The sequence below is a fragment of the Rhinolophus ferrumequinum genome, chromosome 5, assembly GCF_004115265.2.
Source record: "Rhinolophus ferrumequinum isolate MPI-CBG mRhiFer1 chromosome 5, mRhiFer1_v1.p, whole genome shotgun sequence".
NCBI classification, from domain to species: domain Eukaryota; kingdom Metazoa; phylum Chordata; class Mammalia; order Chiroptera; family Rhinolophidae; genus Rhinolophus; species Rhinolophus ferrumequinum.
Window position 1 is genome coordinate 40453629 of NC_046288.1, and position 13878 is coordinate 40467506.

Sequence of the window (13878 nt, forward strand, 5' to 3'; positions counted from 1 at the left end):
CTTGAAGTGAGTATTGACTTCCCAGTAGAATGGCAGACATGTCCAGAGCATTTCAGATGGAGAGAAACAACTTCATATAAGTACCAGCAGCATAAAAGTGGCCAGCACATTTGGAAACAACGACTAGTAAAACATTCTAAAATATTTTGTAAGCAATTCCGTAAGCAACTTGATTCTGTAAGCGATGTGAAGGATGGATTAGGGGAGGAAGAATTAAGTGGAAGAGGGACATTGGCTAACTACCCTTGATGATACTCCACATGAGGTCTGAGGACCTGGAAAAGGTCAGTGGGAATGGAAAGAACAGACATTTCCAGAAACAGAAACAATTGGACTCGATCCCGAAAGAGGAAGAAGTTACCTAATTTCTAGGTTAGGTAACTGAGGGAATAGTAACTGCATAAGTAAGAATTACGCAGTGAAGAGCAAGTTTGCATAGATCATAATACTATATTGGACATATTGAATTTGAGATATCTGTGGAGTAATCTGAAGGATACAATGTACATAAATGAGTATATGGACCAAGAGCTTAGAAGTAAGGAACAAGCTTCCAGTTATAAAATATGTAAGTCGTGGGGATGTGATGTGCAGCATGGTGACTGTAGTTCATAATATTGTATTGCATATTTTAAAGTTTCTAACAGATTGATCTAACAGATTTTAAAAGTTCCTATCACAAGAAAAAACAAGGTCTTGTAACTATGTTTGGTGATGGATGTTAACCAGACTTATTGTGGTGATCATTTCACAATATACACAAATATCAAATCACTAAGAATCTGAATCGAATCTGAAACTAATATAATATGTCAATTATACCTCAACAAAAAATGTATATTTGAAGTAGATCATTGAAATATATTTATAAATCAGTAAAAGAATAAGGTGTAGTTAGCCAGTATGATATAGATATGGGAGTCCTCAGGCATGGAATTGTGAAAGAAGATGAAAAGCCAAAGGAGGAAGAACATTTATAAAATACATATTTGAAGGGTAGAGAGTGATGACCAATAAAAGAGACAGATAATGAATGCTTGGTCACTGAAGTAGGAGGGAACCAGGAAATAGTTGGCTTCAACCCAGTCTAATATCACCATCACTCCCCACCAGCCAATAATAGTCATGACACTAGTCCAAGATTCATTCTGTTGTTCCCAGATTTCTCCTACTTTGATCCAGTTCTATACTGATTCTTAGCATTTGCTTCCATCTCTCATTGAGAATCTCCCTCTCATTAGGATTTAGAATTAGTACCTGCCCTTCTGGCTCCAATCTCTGGATTCCAATCTCGTCTTCAGGAGCTTTCGGTTGGATTATTTTGCTGTCTTTCTGCACAATAAACAATACAAATAAACTTCTCCATGTAGCTAATCCCTTAGAAACTAGCCGTGACCCATGCCAACTAACACTAATGAAAACTAACTTGCAGGAGGGGCGGGAGAGGGCGGAGAGGGACGGGGTGGGGGGCGGGAGTGGGGCTGGTAGGGGCACAGCCAAAGGCTCTGGGGCTGGCGGGGCTGCTGCAGCTCTTGCTGGACCTGACGGAGTCAGGTCCTCTGGAGGAGGTGAGAAATCCAAAGGGGATGTGGCAGCTCTCAATCGCATCCAACTGGTTGAGGAGTTGGGCAGGGCTCAAGAACCAGGAGGCAGAAAAGGCTGCTGATGAGAGCGAGAGAGGAATGAAGGTGATAGAAAACCGGACCACGAAAGATGAGAAGATGGAGATCCAGGAACTGCAGCTCCAAGGCCAAGCGCACAGCAGAGGAGGCCCACCGCAAATACACAGATAGAAGGAGGCAGCTAGTAAGTTGGTCATCTTGGAGGGGGAGCTGGAGAGAGGGCAGAGGAGCGTGCGGAGGGGACCTGGAAGAATTCAAGAATGTCACTAACAACTCGAAGTTGCTGCAGGCTGCATCTGAAAAGTATTCTGAAAAGGAGGATAAATATGAAGAAGAAATTAAACTTCTATCTGACAAACTCAAAGAGGCTGAGACCCATGCTGAATTTGCGGACGGAATGGTTGCAAAACTGGAAAAGACAGTGGATGACCTGGAAGAAAATCTTGCCCAGGCCAAAGAAGAGAACGTGGACTTACAGCAGACAATAGGCCAGAAACTAAATGAACTTCACTGTCTATAAGCAAAACAGAAGCGCCTTGTTCCTACAGAAGCTCCAGACTTCCATGTTTTTCTCCTCTCATAAGAAGTTTCTTGTGTTACTGCATCTGTGCTTTGCTGGAAATGTCAAGTGAATTACCAATATGTGACCAAATATTTTGTATCACAGCAGCTTTGAACACCAGTTAAATCTAATTCCTTCCTTTTGTCCCTGTTGGCACCAGCTATTTCAGCTCTCTATTTTTATTTTTAAATTGCATTTATTCCTAAGGTAGGCAGCTGTTTCCTATTGAACATAGTCTCTTAAGACTGGGGGCATTTGGTTCCTGGGAGGTTAGACAACCCCACACTTGCAAAACAGACTCCAATATCTATGTAGTCACTGGTCAATTTAAAAGGTTGAAGAATAGAACCTCTGGGCCATGGTTGGACACACAACAGGAAGCCAGGGACCACCACATTAGAATGGGTGGGGACTTTCGGTGCACAGCAAAGAACCCCGGGGGTGGGGGTGAGGAGAGGGGGCACTATTGTGAGAAGTCATAAACCACAGATAGATTAATCTAATCATCCTGGCATGATTAGGTTTGTTCTAACACGCAGAACAAACATCCTCTGAGCAGTCGGCATGAAAATGCTTGGGAAATTGTCATAATATTTACTCTGATATGAGGCCATCCACTCAGCAGGAATGAATATGGTAGAATTTAGTCCTATTCAGGGAAGCCTATCAAAAAGACTGCTAGCCATCAATAATTGAGCAAGAGCATTTTTCTATTAATAAATACTGGGCAGAAGTGGCCTCTCTGGCAGCAGAGAAAAAGCAACTAACTGGCTTAACTTCATCTTGTCTGTACTTTAGGGAAGATTGGTAAATTGGTAGGAAAATGGTAAGATAGGAAAATGGTAAATTGAAGATTTATTTATCTAGGACTTTAATTCCTTCTTCAGAGCCAAGTTAATAAAAGACCAGGAAACTCCTGATTAGACTGGATAAGGAGTATTTTTGTAGACAGGGCTGCATGTTTTTGCTTTGTTATATTTTTGCTTTCTCGCTTAACATCTCAGAGCTGAAACATTCCATATTCCCCAGCAGCATGGGGAGCCAACTCAAGTTTACAATTCTGACTAAAAACCACCCTGCTTCTAGCTTATCTGACTCATCTGCCCCTCGTTCCTTTTTATTATGCATCACACTACCCAGGGGATACACTAGCAAATTGCAAATTGTATGATTGAATAAAACCCACACTTCATTTAGATTCTTGCAACTGTATCATATGCAATGGTATCACTTTTTCCACATTTTGGTCAAATAATTTTTACATAACCTACCAAGAAAAAAAAAAGAACCTAACATGGATACATATTTCTACTAGCTCCATCTTCAGATGAAGGAACAGAGATCACATACAGGTAAGAGTGAGCTAGGTTCCCAGCCTGGTAGTCTGGCTCCAGGGTCTGCATTCTTAACCACTATGTTATGGTACCCTCAAGGATAAATTTTGAAAATGCCCAGCTCAAAAATCAAGGGAAGGCAGATATTCAAGAAAAATTCAATAAATACAATACTTAATATTTCCAAACATTACAGAGAATTAAGAAATGGGGGCTAAAAAATAAGCCAGTGGATTAACCATTTAAGGGGTTGTGGGGACAGAGCCCCAAAAAGCAGTTTCCAGGCTCTCGGCCTCACATAGAAAGGTGCTGGCTCAGGTAGTAAATGGCCATCGACTGTGATCAAATGGCCAGCAGCTGTGGCTAGTTGGCCGTCAGCTGTAACCAGTGAGCCATTAGCCATGAATATAACTGCCGTGGCTAGGCTAGTAGCAAAAAGAAAAAGGGGGGAGCTAGCAAGAAGATGGTGGCTGAGTCTGCAAGCGGCGCAGTGAGGGTTGAGAATTGTGTTGCTCCTGGTTCCTATGTCTCCAACCCAGCCGCCAGTGAGAGTATAGTGGTGTGACTCCCCTACCTATGACTCCGTGGGTGTTCCTTTTTGGCCTCACCATGTCCTGCGTTCTTGTGTGGGGAGCGGGACCAGAGACCCCACAGACCCCGTCGGATGCCCTGCACGACACTTGGTGTAGTCCGCAGGATCCCCTGCACTACAGGGGTCCATAGCATCCTACCTACTAGAGAGGTATAGTGACAAAATTGGGACTGTCTGTGAAATGAGAATTTAAATAGTATGTGTTGGGATTAAATTCAGACTACTCCATCCAGAAGTTTGATGATGAAGAGAGAGAGTCAGAGAGGTAGTTTGAAGCACAAGCACATTCTGAAAAACATTTTTTTACATACGAATTTGGTGGGAGGCCTTCTATAAGCAGGGGAGAAAATACTATTGGAGGAAGAGAGACAGTAGATGCAAAATAGATAACTGACAGAGCTCCTGATGGAGGGGGGGAGGGGAAAGGGGGAAGGGAGTAGGGGAGGAAGTGAGGGAATTAAGAACACAGGAGGGTGGCCAACCTCCTCTGGGAGTCCCTCATGGAGGAACTGCAGAAACGACTACAGATGACAGAGTTAGAAGGCGGAAGGGGAAATTGAGAGCTCACATGCCTGAGGCCATCTGTTTTCCCCAGGAAGCAGAAGGTAAGGCCTTCTGCAAAGAACGGGGCGGTGAGGTGGAATTGGGAGCTTGCGATGAAAGCTGTAAAAGGATTGTAACAGCCACCATGGGACATGGGACAGGGAGCTGATGAGCCACGTAAGTAAAAGGATTGCTAAGTAGTGACAAGGGCCCAGCTGAAGATGAAGCTCATAAACTTATAATGGAGGAAATCAGTGTGATTATATGATTTCTCCAGCTGGGCTCAGCCTTCCAAGAAGAGCAAAGAAAATAGTCAGTTAGGTTGATCCGAACGAGGGTTTGGAAAACGGGTCTGCAGAGGACAAGAAGGTAAGAAAATAGAGAGCAGCTGAGACTGTCTGCCATCATTTTCATGGGTCCAGGCTAAATAGGGAAAAAAATATCCAGGCAGAGAATGACGGGCTCGGAGGACAGGCAGTCCTTGAAAGACTCATGTCCATAAGGAGATATAGGCCTTGAAAGGAGGTGAAAGAAGGGACAATGGTAATGGGACAACAATTTGGTTTATGATTTTCCTCTGCTTCCTGATTCTTTTCATTTTCTTAGGTGTGTTAAATCTCCATGCCAGTGAATTAACATCCTAAATGTACTACATTTTCTCTATACTACGCAGTTATTCTCCAACTTATATTTTTGCTACTTAAATTGAGTTTCTCTCATTGGTCACGTGAAATCTAAATTTCATTGATGCAGTATCAGCCACTGGCTTCTCTGGTGAGGGTTTTTGACTTAGGAAAAGGCAGCTCCTCTGGGTTAAAGGGGGGCACCCCGGGCCCACTGCTGGGCAGGTGAAGGGCCAGCTGCTGTTCAGACCCCACCTGCTCCCTCATCTACATGCCCGTTCAGGGCACACATTTCCCAACCATATGTCCCAGTCCTGGGCGATTGATCACAAAGAAAACATTTAAAAAGTATATTTGGTGGTGAAGCTCCCTGGATTGGGGGTAAAATCTTGATTTTTATGAATGGACATATTCAAGTCCACTGAAGAAAACATTTTTAATGATAAAAAATAAAGGTGAGTATAAATGAAGAAGAGCATAGCTAAAAGAATTCTAAAGCATAAATCTTTAAATAAAAGAAACCCTATGTCCAATGAAGTAGCTAAAGCTTCTCCCTGATGGTGATTTAAACGTGCCCCCCCCCCACCCTGCCCAACCCTCCATCATACAGAGATGCTTTAAATGCAATGCTTCAATGCTGGATCCATAACTCTGGATATGTAAAGTGAAACTCTCTTGACAAGGTCAAATATTTTACATAAATTTAACGAAGCAGGGAATAGAGAGCAGAACAAGGGAATGATAGGGCTGTCACTCGAATTCCAAACTAAAAGATGTCTTCCTTTGTCCTCAGCTCCCATATTCAAATCCATGATGAGCAACACAGCTCAGACTCTCTAAACAGAATGTGATGCTATCACAGGCCAGAAGTATGACTCCGTAGAGAGGGGCCAAGTAGCTTCCCTCTGAGCTTTATAAAGAGCTCCTCTAAACCTTTTTCAGTTACGATATTTTTAGTTACAATCTTTATAACACCTACTTGCTCTCATCTTTCTTTTTTTTAAAGCCATCTTATCTACAGATAGAATGGACAGGTCTATAGAGCAGCAAATGAGAATGATTTCTGGAATCTGAGGAACATCAATGGCCACCTGTTATTTAGCATACTTGAACTTAACTGAAGACATTGCTTCCTTTCTGTGAAGAATGTTGGCTTTTCCGAGATGCACTGAAGAGTGCAGGAATAAGTCTTTAGTTATTTATATTTGGGTTATAGGTTACTTTTTCAGTAGAACCATGGATGCACTTTAATCTTAACAATCGGGATTTACACATCTGGCAAAATAGTACAGGGACCGTAAACTAATTTTAGTTTTGCAATGAAAATATCTATTGATGCCCTAGGAGACAGATTCTAAAAGAAATGAGAATCAGTCTCACTTAACCATTTAATCTTTGGGATTGAAGTAGAAACTGAAAAAATAATGTGTTACTAATTATTTCAATAAATGATTTACAGAGAAGACTCAGTCATCTGTAAGTTAATAATTATGGAAATTTAAATGACTCTTTTTCCCCTCTGCCAAGAAAAATGCTTCTAGGCTACAAACTCTTGCTGTCAATTTTTACTACAGGGATGTAAATTAATTGCAAATTGACTGAAGAATGACAGAATTTAGGATAAATATCCATAATACATCTCAAGATCAAATATAATTTTTAGGGGGCCGGCCCAGTGGCTCAGGCGGTTAGAGCTCGGTGCTCCTAACTCTGAAGGCTGCCAGTTCGATTCCTATATGGGCCAGTGGGCTCTCGACCACAAGGTTGCCGGTTCGACTCCCACAAGGGATGGTGGGCTGTGCCCCCTGCAACTAGCAACAGCAACTGGACCTGGAGCCGAGCTGCGCCCTCCACAACTAAGACTGAAAGGGCAACAACGTGAAGCTGAACAGCACCCTCCACAACTAAGATTGAAAGGACAACAACTTGACTTGGAAAAAAGTCCTGGAAGTACACACTGTTTCCCAATAAAGTCCTGTTCCCCTTCCCCAATAAAATCTTAAAAAAAAAAAAAAAAGAAAGAAAAGAGATAAGGACACTGTTTAAATATATATATATATAATTTTTAGGATTATGTAATTCAACCTCTTCAGTATCAGTTATCACATTGACAATTATACATTTACAAATATGAACACATACATACTTTATGGTAAACATACAGAAATATGGATTTTATAATTTTGCTTTTTCCTGTAGGCCTACTGCCATCAAACTTCCACCCACAGTTTCCCAAAGTACCACATTTTCTCCATGAAGGAAAAAAGTAATATTTACAAGTCCTACTCATCAATCAAAAAATAAATATTTGGGGCTTGTGCTAGCTATGCAAAGGGGCCAAGAAGAACAGCAAAATGTGGAAGCATATGGTGTCTTAATCTGTCCCATTGCATTGAGCCATTACCACCTCAAACCTCTACTCAGTATAAAAGACAATATTTGAAACTCACTGCTCCTTATCTCAAGATTGCAATTAAGTGTCTAGGTTGTAAAACTAATGGAAAACAAAGGGATTTAAAAATGTGCTGCTATTCCAGACATGGATCAGACGGCAATCATTTCCACTGGTCAGAGGCTCAATGGAAATGTGTGATTAAAGATGCATCATTTAGCATAATGGCTCATTAGGAGCTCTAAGAAGAGAAAGTGCCACAGGACCATGAGTGATGTTTCCAGAAACAAAATAAACTCATCACTCGGGACCCATTGATCAAATCTCTTTTGTGTTACCCAGGATGTCTGGTGCTTTGAGAAACCTTCTCAATGATTTCACCCATCTCTCCTCATAACCATCAACCTCATAATCATAAAAGACCTCCATCTAAATCATGTGCTTCAAGAGGGTTAGCTGGGTCTGTGTAGCTATGTTGCAAATTTAAAAGCTAATGCTTAAAACACATAATTATTGTAAATAATCTTGGTTACCTGAAGCTTAGATTGAAAATAGGAATCAAAAGTTTCAGATGTACCTTTGTCAGACTCATTTATGGAGCATTAGTAAAGTAATTTTTTAAATCCCATGTTCTCAATGATAATATACGTATAATATGCCCAATCTGATGATCAAGCAACTGTTACAATCAAGCATCTTTCTGGGTTACACATGTTGACCTTTTATAATTTTCCAGTGGTAAAAAACAGCAACATTAAGTCTACCTTCTTTGAATCTACTAAAAGTCATGACAATATTTGATTTATAGCACAATGTCGTTTATTTTATACTTTTTGAGTTCTGTGAGATATTGATATTATCTGCATTTTACAGATGAGTAAACCAAGGTTCTAAGAGATTGAAAGTTAAATACTATCATTGATAAAGCACAATAGCAAATTTAGGTGCATTTATAATGATAATGACTGAACATGATAATATAAGGTATCTTACCTTGTCTGTAATTGAATCAATGGATCTTTAAATGTGCATATATTTTACAGAATTCAGAAAATTTACTTAATCAATTTTCCCTCCTAATCTTATTCAACAATAAATAGATATTGAATACCTTTTCATCACGTACCTTAATATGGCCAAGTTTCGATTCCTTCATTCTGGTATATATGGGGTCTGACAATTAAGTTTGCGAACTTGTTGCAACGATGTTGCTAACCTTTTTTGATATCAGAGGGATTACTCATTATGAATTTGTACCAACTGGACAAAAAGTTAACCAAGTTTACTACTTGGAAGTGCTGAAAAGGCTGCGTGAAAAAGTTAGGCAACCTGAACTTTTTGCCAACAATTCATGGCTCTTGCATCACGACAATGCACCAGCTCACATGGCACTGTCTGTGAGGGAGTTTTTAGCCAGTAAACAAATAACTGTATTGGAACACCCTCCCTACTCATCTGATCTGGCCCCCAATGACTTCTTTCTTTACCCAAAGATAAAGGAAATATTGAAAGAAAGACATTTTGATGACATTCAGGACATCAAGGGTAATACGACAACAGCTCCGATGGCCATTCCAGAAAAAGTTTTGAAATTGTTTTGAAGGGTGGACTAGGTACTGGCATCAGTGCATAGCTTCCCAAGGGGAGTACTTTGAAGGTGACTGTACTGATATTCAGCAATGAGGTATGTAGCACTTTTTCTAGGATGAGATCGCAAACTTAATTGTCAGACCTAGTATAGACCACTAATTGAAGGGCATTCGTGAGAAATGATTTTTCAAATGTTTGTGAAAAACAAAATGATATATATCCTATATACATAATGCATTTTATGTATACATATATATGTTACATAGCATATATATTCAATTAAGATAAATTAATCCATTGGATTAGTAGGTATATATATATTATATATACATATATGATATATATTATAAAGTATATGTTAATTATATATTCATTGTATGCATACATATAAATATATATTTAATTTAAGATAAACTGATCCAAGACATTTTGTAACAACAATTATTTAAGCTTTGATTACATTCCATCCTCTTGTTCTAATTGGGATTTTAGAAAAGTTTAGTTAACATAAAGTGTTTCATCTTAATTCTACATACTTAATTTTCTAGTCACAGATTTTTTTTTTAGAATAAGCCACTCTAAGTCTATGCTTTTGTCAGTGTTAAGCTTACATATTTGATATAAATATCCTGTAAAAGATCACTTTGCAAAATTGTATGGGGACTGCTTAAAGGCTGATTACATGTAGAGGACAAAGAAAATAAGCCACAGAAGGAAAGAATATGGTTTTGCTTCCCGTCATTTAAAACTGTATAATCAGCTCCTGTCCATTAAAGAGCAGACCAACCTTGGCAAGTCTTCTCTGCTAAACTTGGTTGTTGACTTTTGCCACCTCTTTCATTGTCAGCTTGAATCATCTTTGGAGAAAGAAATGAGAATATAGAAATGTTTCTTGGGTTGGCAATCAGTAGCAGGATGGAGTGAGAAAAAGACAATGAACTCTCTGCTATTAATTTCTCCCTATGTTATTTTTTTGTTCTGGAACTGGTAGTAGAAACAATGCTAATGAAATCCGTTTCTGATGATTTGAAAAATGTTCTGAAATGACTTGCTCATCTGACCACTGTTGTTAAAAACTCATAGATTGCTTTATAATTCCCCACCCAGAGAGCTAAGAAGGTCTTCTTTTCTCACACAGAGAAGCAGAATACAGGCATACCTCATTTTATTGTGCTTCACTTTATTGCACTTCACAGAAAGTGCACTTTTTTTTTTTTTTACAAACTGAAGGTTTGTGGCAACCCTACATCAAGCAACTCTATTAGCACTATTTTTCCAATAACATTTATTCACTTCATGTCTCTGTGTCACATTTTGGTAATTCTCACAATCTTTCAAACTTTTTCATTATTATTATATTTGTTATGCTGATCTATGATCAGTGATCTTTTATGTTATTATTGTAATTATTTTGGGGTGCCATGAACCACACCCATATAAGACAGCAACTTAATTAATAAATGTATGTGTTCTGACTGTTCCACCAACCAGCCATTTCCCCATCTCTCTCCCTTTCCTTGGGTCTCTCCATTCTCTGAGACAGAAAAATATTGAAATTAGGCCCACAATGGCCCACAGTTAATAACCCCACAATGGTCTCTAAGTGCTCTTAGTAAAAGGAAGAGTCATACATCTCTCACTTTAACTCAAAAGCTAGAAATGATTAAGCTTAGTAAGGAAGGCATGTAGAAAGCCGAAATAGGTTGAAAACTAGGCCTCTTGCACCAAACAACCAGCTTGTGAATGAAAAGGAAAAGTTCTTATAGAAAATTAGAAATGCTACTCCAGTGAACACACAAATGATAAGAAAGCAAAACAGCCGTATTGCTGTTATGGAGAAAGTTGCAGTGGTCTGGATAGAAGTTCAAATCAGCTGCAACATTCCCTTAACCCAAAGCCTAATCCAGAGCAAGGCCCTAACTCTCTTCAAATTTATGAAGGCTGAAAAAAGGTAAGGAAGTTGAAGAAGAAAAATTTGAAGCTAGCAGAGAAATTGTTCATGAAAGAAAGAGTCAACCGATGCAGCAAACTTCATTGTTGTCTTTTATTAAGAAATCACCACATCCATCCCAGCCTTTAGCAACCACCACCCTGATGATTCAGCAGCCATCCACCTGGAGACAAGACCCGTCACCAGCAAAACGATTACAACTGGCTGAAGGCTCAGATGACGATTAGCATTTTTCAGCAATAAAGTGTTTCTTAATAAAGGTATATACAATTTTTTAGACATAATGCCACTGTACACTTAATATACTACAGTATATTGTAAACATAACTTTTATATGCACTGGGAAAACAAAAAATTTGTGTTACTTGTTTTACTGCGATATTCACTTTATTGCAGTGGTCTGGAACCAAACCCACAATATCTCTGAGGTACATCCGTAACTCTCATTATTTTTTCTGTTTCAATAAATAATCTTTATTTTTTTTCTCTGAGGTATTAATAGAAAGAAAATTTTCATTTATTCCAAAATATTTCAGATTACATTTTATTGAATGGTTCTCAATAATCACATTGTTGGTCTATGGTGAAGAAAAAAAAAATTGCATAGTAGAAGTTAATTTCTTTTGAAGGTATTTTAGTACTGCCTGTTTTTCCTCTTATAGTAAGGAAGCAAAAGTAATCCAAAGAGGAGAAAGTGTAAGAACCCAACAATAAATTTAAGGTAACTGAACAGTAGAATGAGTCTCTATTTCAAACAAGTGTGGAAGATGGGATTCTATAAGTACCATACGCCAACATCAATACTTGAAAAGCCTAATCCTTCTTATGCACACACATGAACTTTTGCAGTAACACATGCAAAAAAAAAAAAAAAAAAAAAAAAAACGACGAACATCCCTTTTGGAATTGGTTCCTCCATCTTTTATCCCTTCTCCAAATAAAATAAAGTAAAATAAATGAATCACCTGTTTCAGATTGTCTGCCCTCCCCACCAGAAACCCATGACACTCCGTTTCCAATTTCTTCCAGTCATTATACTCAGGATTGTATGGGACATTCAAAATATTATGCAAATCTGACAGTTTTTGTGAACTGAGGAAAATTCTGTGGATTTCAGGAGTATGTCTGGGAATGGATGTGTTTCATGTGAGAGAGATAGATGAATTCATTTTTGGCAAAGCAATAGAAAGGAAATGTTTAAAAAAAAGGCAGGTGGATAAAGGACAAATGAATCTGAGAATAGATCTACGAGACAAAGATTGCATTACAGAGCCAAGTTATGACAAGTAAACAAAAATATCTCAACACTAGGTTGAAAAAGAGGGACAAAAAAGAAGAAAGGAATGTGCTGGAATTGTGGTATCTGTGCACATAGTAGAGTAGAGAATTGGAAGATTAGGAAGAGGAATATGTCATCCTATTTCTACCTTTTCACCTTCATCTTTGCTCCTTTATTTCCCTATAGACTCAAGAAACTTTAAGGCTAACATTTTGAAATTCAGGTGCCCCTTTACTGACAAATTTGTTGATTAGTGTGCTGTAAAACAGGATTAAAATTTGTACTCAAGGGCATTTTATTTATTGAAGTATATTTTCAGTTACTATGCCCAAGACCTGGAATGATTCCCATCCTGTACACAAAGAAATAGAGGTTCAAAATGTCTTATAGAGCACGCTACAAAATTCTTAGTGGTAGATTTTCAAATCTTTCTGGGACAATCTGTTAACATATAAGCAAAATTTCTGCTTTGGATCTATTTTTGAATCATAAAAGATCTATCAGCTTCCTTTCACTGGCAGCCCTCATTTTCTGTGGGAGTTTTAATTAAAGGAGAATGAAACAATGCCAGTGAGTATTTGAGCATCTTAACTGAGAATCTTAGGAAAACTTCCTCATGTTCTAAAATTTTTCCATCTCCCATCTCTCCTCCTTTATAAGAATTTTGGGTTTTGTTTTATTTTCTGTTTCATTTTGAAAGTTCTTCATGAATGCAATGATCTCCAAATAAGGTTCCCACTCACCAAGTGGTATACAAACCAAAAGTAGAATGCAGAAGAAAATACAAGCACATGTTGTAATCTAGAAAAAAAATTAAACCTTTCTAATATTTAATATACAAATTAAACCTAGAACTACCCATAGTTTATCACCCTGGCAGGTGGTTACATACTACTTAAGGCTAAAGTGTGACTTGAAAGGAAAGCAGGAATTTCAGTCTGGGGAGGGTTGACAGAGGCCCCAGAAATCCTTATTTTGAAAACATTACAGTTCAGTGTGCTTGCTTTTACAAGATTTACAGCAATTATCTTAATAGTGGCATCTTTACTATACCATATGTATTAGTACTGCTGCCGGAACAAATCACCACAAACTTAGCTGCTTAAACAACACAATTTGTTATCTTAAAGTTCAATAGGTTGGAAGTCCTACAGGACTCTCACCAGGCTAACATCAAGATGCTGGCAGGCTGAGTTCCTTTCTGGAGGTGCTAGAGGAGAATGTGTTTCCTTGCTCATTCAAGTTTGTTGGCGGATTTCAGTTCCTGGTGGTTGCATGACTGAGGTCTCCATTTTCTGGCTGATTGTCAGCTGAGGGCCATTTCTAGTCTCTAGAAGCCACCCCATTCCTTGGCGCATGACCCTTTTCCTCCATCTTCAAAGTCAGCAAT

At 38.7% G+C, this 13878-nt stretch overlaps 1 protein-coding gene and 1 pseudogene across 12 annotated transcripts in view; one reads left to right on the top strand and one right to left on the bottom strand.

Annotated features, from left to right (window-relative positions):
- Window positions 1-13878, bottom strand: part of MAPK10 (mitogen-activated protein kinase 10) — a 287095-nt gene that overhangs the window by 109485 nt on the left and 163732 nt on the right. The window lies entirely within an intron of this gene.
- Window positions 1415-2142, top strand: LOC117022570 (tropomyosin alpha-4 chain-like; annotated as a pseudogene).